We start from the raw sequence: 9696 nt of genomic DNA on the forward strand, positions 1-9696 counted from the left end.
GGGTGTAGGTTTTATTTGCTGTTCTTTCTCCAGTTCCTTTAGGTGCAAGGTTAGCTTGTGTATTTGAGCTTTTTCCAGTTTTTTGAGGGATGCTTGTATTGCGATGTATTTCCCTCTCAGAACTGCTTTTGCTGTATCCCAAAGATTTTGAACAGTTGTATCTTCATTTTCATTAGTTTCCAAGAATCTTTTTAATTCTTCTCTAATTACCTGGTTGACCCTTTCATCTTTTAGCAGGATGATCTTTAACATCCACGTGTTTGAATTTCTTCCAAATTTCTTCTTGTGATTTAGTTCTAGTTTCAAAGCATTATGGTCTGAAAACTTGCAGGGGATGATCCCAATCTTTTGGTATCGGTTAAAACCTGATTTGTGACCCAGTATGTGGTCTACTCAGGAGAAAGTTCCATATGCACTTGAGAAGAACATGTATTCAGTTGCATTTGGATGTAAAGTTCTGTAAATATCTGTGAAATCCATCTGGTCCAGTGTATCATTTAAAGCTCTTGTTTCTTTGGAGATGTTGTGCTTAGAAGATCTGTCATTTGTAGAAAGCACCATGTTGACGTATCCCAGTATTAGTGTATTATTATCTAACTTTGTGTTTATTTTGGTTATTAATTGATTGATATACTTGGCAGCTCCCACATTACGGACATAAATATTCATGATTGTTAGGTCCTCTTGTTGGATAGGCCCTTTAAGTATGATATAGTGTCCCTCTTCATCTCTTACTAGTCTTTGGGATAAACTTTAATTTATCTGATATGAGGATGGCTACCCCTGCTTTCTTTTGAGGACCATTTGAATGGTAAATGGTTCTCCAACCTTTCATTTTCAGGCTGCAGGTGTCCTTAGGTCTAAAATGAGTCTCTTAGGATGCCTGGGTGGCTCAGTGGTTGGGCATCTTTGGCTCAGGCGTGATCCTGGAGTCTCGGGATCAGGTCCCGCATCAGGCTTCCTGCATGGAGTCTGCTTCTCCCTCTGCCTGTGTCTCTGCCTCTGTGTGTGTGTGTGTGTGTGTGTGTCTCATGAATAAATAAATAAGATCTAAAATAAATAAATAAATAAAATGAGTCTATTGTAGACAATAAATAGATGGGTCTTGCTTTTTTATCCAGTCTGAAACCCTGCGTCTTTTGATGGGATCATTAAGCCCATTCATGTTCAAAGTTACTATTGAAAGATATGAATTTAGTATCATAATACAGTCCCTGTTTTTGTGGCTTATTTCTTTGGGCTTCCTCTTTCTTTTACAGGGTCCCTGTTAATATTTCTTGCAGAGCTGGTTTGGTGGTCACATATTCTTTCAGTTTCTGCCTATCTTGGAAGCTCTTTATGTCTCCTTCTATTCTGAACGAGAGCCTTGCTGGATAGAATATTGTTGGCTGCATGTTCTTCTCATTTAGGACCCTGAATATATCCTGCCAGCCCTTTCTGGCCGGCCAGGTCTCTGTGGACAGGTCTGCTGTTAATCTAATAGTTCTCCCCATATAAGTTAGGGATCTCTTGTCTCTTGCTGCTTTAAGGATTTTCTCTTAATCTTTGGAATTTGCAAGTTTCACTACTAAATGTCAAGGTGTTGAATGGTTTTTATTGATTTTAGGGAGGATCTCTCTATCTCCTGGATCTGAATACCTGTTTCCCTCCCCAAATTAGGGAAGTTCTCAGCTATGATTTGTTCAAATATGCCTTCTGGTTCTCTGTCCCTTTCAGCGCCCTCTAAAACCCCAATTAAATGCAGGTTTTTCCTTCTGAGGCTGTCATTTATTTTCCTTAACCTTTCCTTCATGGTCTTTTAATTGTTTTTCTCTTTTTTCCTGAGCTTCCTTCCTTGCCACCAACTTGTCTTCTATGTCACTCACTCTTTCTTCTACCTCGTTAACCCTCATCGTTAGGACCTCCAGTTTGGATTGCATCTCATTTAATTGATTTTTAATTTTGGCCTGATTAGATCTAAATTCTGCAGTTATTAAGTCCCTTGAATCCTTTATGCTTTTTTCCAGAGCCACCAGTAGCTTTATAATTGTGCTTCTGAATTGGTTTTCTCACATCGAATTGTTATCCAAATTCTGTAACTCTGTGCCGGAGGGTACTGTTTCTGATTCTTTCTTTTGTGGTGAGTTCTTCTTTCTAGTCATTTTGCTCAGTGCAGAGTGGCCAGAAACGAGTTGTACTTGTGAGAAGCGCAAACTCTTCTCTCTGTTGCGTTCCAGCTGTTCTCTCTTTAAATCTCAAGTCGAAAAAAAAGAAAAAAAAAACTCAAGTCGAATTCGTAGGTTTTCAGGATGATCTGAAAATTATCTAGGTAGTTGGTGGGGACAGGTGACTTGGGGACCTTACTCCTCCACCATCTTGCCCCACCCCCCTAATAATTTAGTTCTTAAGGGTGTCTTAATTTTATTACCGATGCAAACATTGCCAGCCCAAGGGTCAGGATCTCGTCCTGTGGTCTCAATCATAGTTAAATCCAAGCGCCTCTCGTATGTTGCAGACCATCTCCTTTCCCATTGGTTTTCTCGGGTTTTCATTCCGGCCATGCGAAGAAATATTTGTCAAGATAGAAGAAAGTATTTCGTTTAACGGTTTATGGGCTGGATCTGTGACTTTGCCTTGCAGGAAGGAGGATGGCAGACCTCCAGGCTTTGTAAAGAGTAAACCTGCCTTGAGGTAAGGGGCAGCCGCCTTCCCCGCCCGCCCCTACTTGCGAAACAAACCCCACCACCTTCCTCGCCACTGTGTCTTGAGGATGTTAGCGACATCACGTACTGGAGAGTACTTAGCTCATGGAGATGCTGCATGAGGTCTTTGCTGAAGGCGGAGGATGGCTGTGCAGAGGGTCTAGACAGGGACAGAAGACGGTCTGCAAATGAGAAACACAAGATGAGCTGGACTTAGCGACTGTCTGTCCTGTCCGCTAAGGACGTGGACCCGATGGCGCCCAAGGCGCATCCAGCACCAGGGTCCCCTGGGCGGAAGTGGCCGCAGCTCCTAGGCCAGCGGGGGTGGTGGGGGGTTCGGGGGCCTTCTTCTCCGCGCTCTCTGGGCACAGGCAGGTCCTCTCCGTCCAGTCCTGCCCGGCGGCCAGCAGGTGGCGCCCAAAGCTCAGAATGGGCTTCGGGGCTGGGGGGGCGGGGGGAGCGTTGAGAGCTCCCCGGCAAAACAAAAGGGGTCCTTTCCACTCCTGCCCGCTTCCAGCTCCCTCCCTCCCCTCCATCACTACTAGGTCCGGAGGGTCAGGTCTTGGAGGCGGAATCCTGGAGTGCAAACCCTCTTCGGCTGAAGAAAGTTCTGCTATTTTTAAGCGGGTGAAGCCTGCCCCGGTGTCAGGGGCGCCCCGAGCCCCTTCTGAGGCTGGAGGCCAACGTGGACGGAGCTGCAGGGCAGCCTCCAGAATCCAAGGCTGAGATCCGACTGGAGAGGATGCTGGGGTGCAGCCGCTGAATGCCACAACGGGGGGCCAGCAGAGTGCTCCCCCCACCCCCACCCCTATGGGTGCTCCGGGTTCAGGCGGACCGGCAGTTCTCCAGCTGGGCTAGGAGCAAAGCCTGCTAGGGCAGCGGCCACAGCCCAGCTGAGAGCATGCCTTGCATCCCACCCCCTTCTCTCACCTTGGGGGAGGGGGGCTTTCTCCTTGGGGACGCAGAGGGGCCTTGCCCTGCACACAGCCACCTGCACCTGGAGACCTGGGGAGCAAGGGTAAAGAGGCCGCTGGACATCATCCAAACTCTCGGAGAAGAACGTCCTTGCCTTCCTGCTTCGGCTCACTAAGTATTAACTGAGTACCTACTGTATGGGGGGGGGGGGGGCTTTGCTAAGCCTGTTTGGGGTGGAGGAATGGGGGAGGAGATATCCAAAGAAAAAAGTGAGTAAGATATGACCTCTGACCTCATGGAGTTCACAGTAGGAGGGGTGCTGACAAGGATGGGAGAAAGGCAGCTTCAAACACTCACTTCAAACACTCACAAAAGCCAGGCCCAGGTATAGAAGAGGAAGAGGAGGAAGAGGAAGAGGAGGAGGTTTGGGTCACTTCTGCCTTTAGTGGAGTCCAGGGGATGTTGCACATGCAGAAGAGCCCCAGCCTGTTTTTGTTCCCAGAGAGAACAGAGGTACAAAGGCAAGAATCCTGGAAACTGTTTGCTGGAGGGGGAGGGTGGGAGAGGACAGGTGATGCAAGAGTGGCCAGGTGAACGACCCAAGAGGCTCACAGTCCAGAGGTGCTGCCTGAGGACCTGGCTCCCCAGGGGTCCTCTTCTTCACGAGAAGAGATGCAGGTCCAGGCAACCATGGAAGCTCAAGCCTCAGGAGTGTGTCTGTGGCCCAAGGCCAGGGTGAGCAGGATCTATTGGGCAGAGGGGACTTCCCCCCTTTCCTTACCTTATTATTCCCTCCAGGTCACATATGCGTCTCTTCAGCTCCCTGGTTAAGGATGGAAGTGCCTGGATAGAGACTGACATTGTGCACTTTGCGGGTATGTCTCTGGACGAGGCCAGTGGCTTCCTCTCTCTCTCTCTCTCTCTCTCCCTCTCTCTCCCTCTCTCTCCCTCTCTCTCCCTCACCTTGGGGCAGCAACACATTTTGGGCTCCTAGCCTCTGCTTCTGACCTTCCTTCTCAGCTTGGTCCCCGGATAGCTGCATCTCTGCCACTGTTAGTTACCAAGAGGTCCTTCCTAAGGAACCCTTAGGCAGGTGGGTCCCCAGAGTGCCAGCACCCTTCCTGGGCCACCAGTAGAACTGGACCACGATAACCGGTGGATTTTTGCCTGCGTCTTCAACGTGGGCTCTAACCAGTTTAGGTCAAGCGGCCAGATCCTGGGTGGGAGAAGGAATATCTGAAGCTCCCTCCACACACCTTGACAACTGCTCGCCCTCAGGGAAGCACCAGCTGGACTCCAGAATGGTCCAGCTTTATCTCAGAGCACCCTACTGCACACAGGAGCACTGTGAACTCCCAGTCACCTTCTGTTTCCTCATATTAATTGCCAGTGGAGGACAGATTGAAGCTCCTACCCCATGTAGCCAGGGACCTTAGGTGTGCTGATCCAGGTGCGCTAACCCCCCAGCAGGTATTGCCTCTTTAGCAATGCTAAAGTTAGGTGAAGCCCACCCACCCCAGGGGAGCTTTGAGGGTCTGCTGAGCACTGCCCAAGGAGATCTACTGAGAGAAAGAGCCTCAAGGACGCACCAATTGGGGAAGGCAAAGGTTAGGAGGGGTGGAGGGTGTCTCTGGCACAGTCATTAATTAAGCAAACAAGCTTATGCACTGTGTTTATGCTTTCAGCACCATCAGAGTCACTTTTATTTCTACTGAAGGAGGAGGATGAATTTTGAGTTGTTCATCTTAAATCTTCAAGACAAACTGGGCTGTTACAAGATTTGAATACAAACAGAGCTCCTTTAAGAACAGCTGAATAAGCCTACTGTTGGGTGTTTTATATTTACTGATACACATCTTTAGGCATCGTGAATCTGAAATAACTACCAGAGGCTCCTTAATGTCCATGAAAAGGAGAGTAAAATATTACTTCTACTGGTATTATTTTGATATGGGGGGGGGGGAGTCCTCTCTTTCTAAAAGAAAAAAAAAGCCCAGCTGTTTCTTGTACAGAGGAACTGAGAAATAATATTAGCTTTGAAATTTATTTTTTCCTTTAATCTAAAATCTTACTAGGAAGACAGATACAAGTTTTTCAACATTCTTTTTTTTAAGATTGTATTTATTTATTTGAGGGAGAGAGAGAGAGAGCATAAGTGGGGTTAGGGGCAGAGGAAGAAGCAGACTCCTCGTTGAGCAGGAAACCTGACAAGGAGCTCAATCCCAAGATCTGAAGATCATGACCTGAACCAAAGGCAGGCACTTAACTGACTGAGAAACCGAGGATCCTGTTTTTCTTTTTCCCTTTTTTTCTTTTTTTTAAGATTTTATTTATTGATTCATGAGAGACACAGAGAGAGGCAGAGACGTAGCCAGAGGGAGAAGCAGGCTCCCTGTGGGGAGCCCGATGCAGAACTCGATCCCAGGACCACGGGGTCGTGACCTGAGCCAAAGGCAGACACTCAACTGCTGAGCCACCCAAGAGCCCCAAGTTGGGATATTTTTTTTAAACAAAGTATCATCTTACTAATACAAACACACACATAAACTATAAACCACTAAGAAGTATCTAAGTCGGGGATCCCTGGGTGGCACAGCGGTTTAGCGCCTGCCTTTGGCCCAGGGCGCGATCCTGGAGACCCGGGATCGAACCCACATCAGGCTCCCGGTGCATGGAGCCTGCTTCTCCCTCTGCCTGTGTCTCTGCCTCTCTCTCTCTCTCTCTCTGTGTGACTATCATAAATAAATAAAAATTAAAAAAAAAGTCAATGTCATTGGAAAAAAAAAAGAAGAAAAGGAGCTAGTCTATAAAAAAAAAAAAAAAAAAAAGGAAGTATCTAAGTCATAACCAGCAGGTGGCTATTCAACACCAGGGTTGACAAAATGCTTAAAGATGGGAGGCATCCTCACAGGCAAAGGCTCCTCCCCCACCACACACACTATAATAACTTTCAAATTTCTCTCCTCCTCAAGGACTGACAAGCGGTCCACTCAAGATGAAGTAGGTGATCTAGTGCTTTTCAAACAGGTCAAAATTCTCATGATGTAAGGATTTATTTCTGGATAGGTGTCATGCGAGGCAGGATCCAAGCCTCCCAAAAGCTAAAATGGCCATGAACACTAATGAAGAGACTTTTACAGAAATTGCATCTGCAACATTACGGATTCTTACAGCTACTCTTGAAAGAGTAGTGATAAGGGCCACTTGACTGAATTCAAACTACATGATTATCACATAGTTTAGAATACAGTTTGGAGCGATCTAACGAGCAGAAGGAAAGGCAAGAATTCTTTAGAGGAAGACAGCTGGAGTTTCTGCAATTTTTACATACTTTTTCCAGCATTCGATCAAAAAGCACTAGTCAAGCCAAGAGACAGGACTATAGACAGAAGTGCAAAGGAAAAAAAGCCAAAGGGGAAAAAAAATCACAAATGATACAGATTAAAGTTAACAAAACAGAATCTGTAAGATAACAAATTATTGCAGGAGTGGAGAGAAAGTTTAGGAAAATAAGCAAAAGGGTTTAAAAAGTTCACCACAGACCCATAATCTGATTAAAGAAATAAGTCTAATTGAAACAGTAGCACTGTGCATTGCAGTAGCTGAGATATGATTTCAGTCAGTGGATAGACAGCAGAAAAATACAGCAGAAAACTGGGTTAATAAACCTGAGACAGTTCTACAGATGACAGCCACATAGAAGTAGAGAAAGAATCAAAAACATTAAACAAAGGGCATTAGTATGCTGAGCACAGCAGCCCTGTTCCGGGAGCTAAGGTTACATCAGTGAGCAAAACAGGAGCAGGGAGATCGTCCTTATAGAGCCGAGAGCTAATGAAGTAAAATATATAATATGTCAGATGGTGATACAGGCTAGAGAGATGGAGAAAGGACAAAGAGGGGGAGAAGAAGACTCATAGGAGGGTTATGATTTTTAAAATATTTTATTTATTTGAGAGCAAGAGAGTGAGACAGAGCATGAGCACAGGCGAAGGGCAGAGGGAGAAGCAGGCTCCACGTTGAGCAGGGAGCCCAACTCGGGGCTCAATCCCAGGACCCTGAGATCATAACCTGAGCCAAGGGCAGACACCTAACAGACTGAGCCACCCAAGTGCCCCTATAATTTTAAATAAAGTCTTCAGAGGAGACCTCAGAGAGAAGGTGACATTTCAGCAAGGCCTTGAAGGAGGAAGGCATGAGACGTACCTATAGCTTGGGGAGTAGGGGAAAAAAAGTAGAGGAAGAAATAAGTAAAAACGTCCCAAGGTGGGAGCACGTGTGGCCTAGTTTTGGGTAACAATGAGTGAAGAAGAGGAAAACGGGTCAATGGGTGAAGCCGAAGAAGGAATAAGAACCACATGGTACAGGACCTAATGAAGCTCCAGTGGGAACTTTGGCTTTACACTGAATGAGGCAGGAGACGTTGAAGTCTTGGGCAGAGAAGTGACACCACCAGGCTAATGTTTAAATGTTAAATGGCACCTCTCTGGGTATTGCATCAAGAATATACTGTAGACTTGCTTGAGTTGACAGGAACTGATATCTTTGCTTGAAAACAAATTTAAAAAAATGTTGACTAGGATAGAAATTAAGAGGGAAGAAAGAGTACATGGCAAACCCCAGAACCTCAGGGAAATACGGGGTGTTTGGATTCAGGGACCTGGTGGTGACGAAGCAGATGATGAAGTTCTTGTTAATATTCTAATGCCTGGGACCCTAGGAGTTCTTGGGATCTGGTGATGGAATGACGAAGTTCTTGCTGCAGTCACCTGGCAGCTGGCATGTCAGAAAGGCCAGGACTGTGTGCATCAGGGTCGCCTCTTCTACATAGCGACATGGAAAGTACTAGGAATTCCAGAACTGTGGGGACAGCACAAGGACTGTTGCTGATGCCCATGGAAAACTGAACAAGGACGTCAAGTTCAGATCCTTAATGTATTGCTTCAAGGTGACTGCAACTCAGAGACTTTCTTTTTTTTTTAAGAATTTATTTATTTATTCATGAGAGACATGGAGAGAGAGAGGCAGAGACACAGGCAGAGGGAGAAGCAGGCTCCATGCAGGGGCCCGACGTGGGACTGGATCCCAGGACTCCGGGATCACGACCTGGGCTGAAGGCAGGCGCTCAACCGCTGAGCCACTCAGGTATCCCAACTCAGAGACTTTCTGTGGCCGGGTCAGAGTCCCTTACCTTTCGTAAAGCATCCACTTGGACACAAAAAGGAAGGTTCCATGTGATTTTGTGAACTGAAGAAAGCCACAGGTTGGGAGCAACTGGGACTCAACTCATTCAAAAAGGATATCAGGGAGCATTTGCAGGCTGCAGGTAGACCCAAACCCTCCTGACATGCTCCGGACTTAGCCTCCCTATGCCAGACCCAACCACGGCTGTGTATCCTGCTTGAAAACAAAAACACAGAGACAAAGATGTTCAGTCAAACCAACATTTACTCAAGGGTTAGAAACCTGGAGATCTACTGTGTTGGTCGGGAAGCCACCAATGGAACGTTTGCAAAGACATTTGGCAGTAACTTACTCAGTAGACCTTACAAAGTGGGGTCCCCCCAAGTGCAGGGAACCAGCACTGTCTCCGTCCTGCTGTTTTGGAGCTGCCCGGAGCCTCGTATTGCATTTAAGAAGCCACTAGTCTGGCTCCAAATGCTTGACTTCTCTTGGTCAGCCCTCTGTTATTAAAAGCTCTTACATAATAAATTGTTTTATTTGTACCAGAATGTTGTGCCCAAGATTGCGAATCCGAGAAACCACCAAGGAGCTGACACCGATGCAAACACACGAGGGTTTATTTACAAGCTCGAGCTTGGGTCCAAGTGCACCCGACACAGCGGAGCAGGGACTTGGACCCCGAAACTAAGAGGCGTAGCAGCTTTATAGGGGCCAGAGGCCCATGGGATACGCAGAAAGTTGCACAGTCATCGGTCCGCACGCAGGTGGCCGATTGAATTACACCTTACCCTATAGTATCCACTTGAGCTGGCCTATTACTTTGGTCAGAATTGGCGCGCAGTTTTGGCGGGCACAAGGCAGGGTTACATTGTTATGAGCCGATTTCCGATTAGGGTGTGCCCAGCGGCTTGACTGG

At 46.7% G+C, this 9696-nt stretch overlaps 1 long non-coding RNA gene across 1 annotated transcript; it reads left to right on the forward strand.

Moving 5' to 3' along the window:
• The first annotated feature begins 3142 nt into the window (after window positions 1-3142).
• On the forward strand, window positions 3143-9328 carry LOC140630746 (uncharacterized). The gene is made up of 3 exons (XR_012028462.1): window positions 3143-3771; window positions 4395-4471; window positions 5282-9328. It is a non-coding gene; the product is annotated as an uncharacterized lncRNA (long non-coding RNA).
• Window positions 9329-9696: the final 368 nt, after the last annotated feature.

The sequence above is a fragment of the Canis lupus genome, chromosome 3 (genome assembly GCF_048164855.1).
Source record: "Canis lupus baileyi chromosome 3, mCanLup2.hap1, whole genome shotgun sequence".
In the NCBI taxonomy this organism is placed as follows: domain Eukaryota; kingdom Metazoa; phylum Chordata; class Mammalia; order Carnivora; family Canidae; genus Canis; species Canis lupus.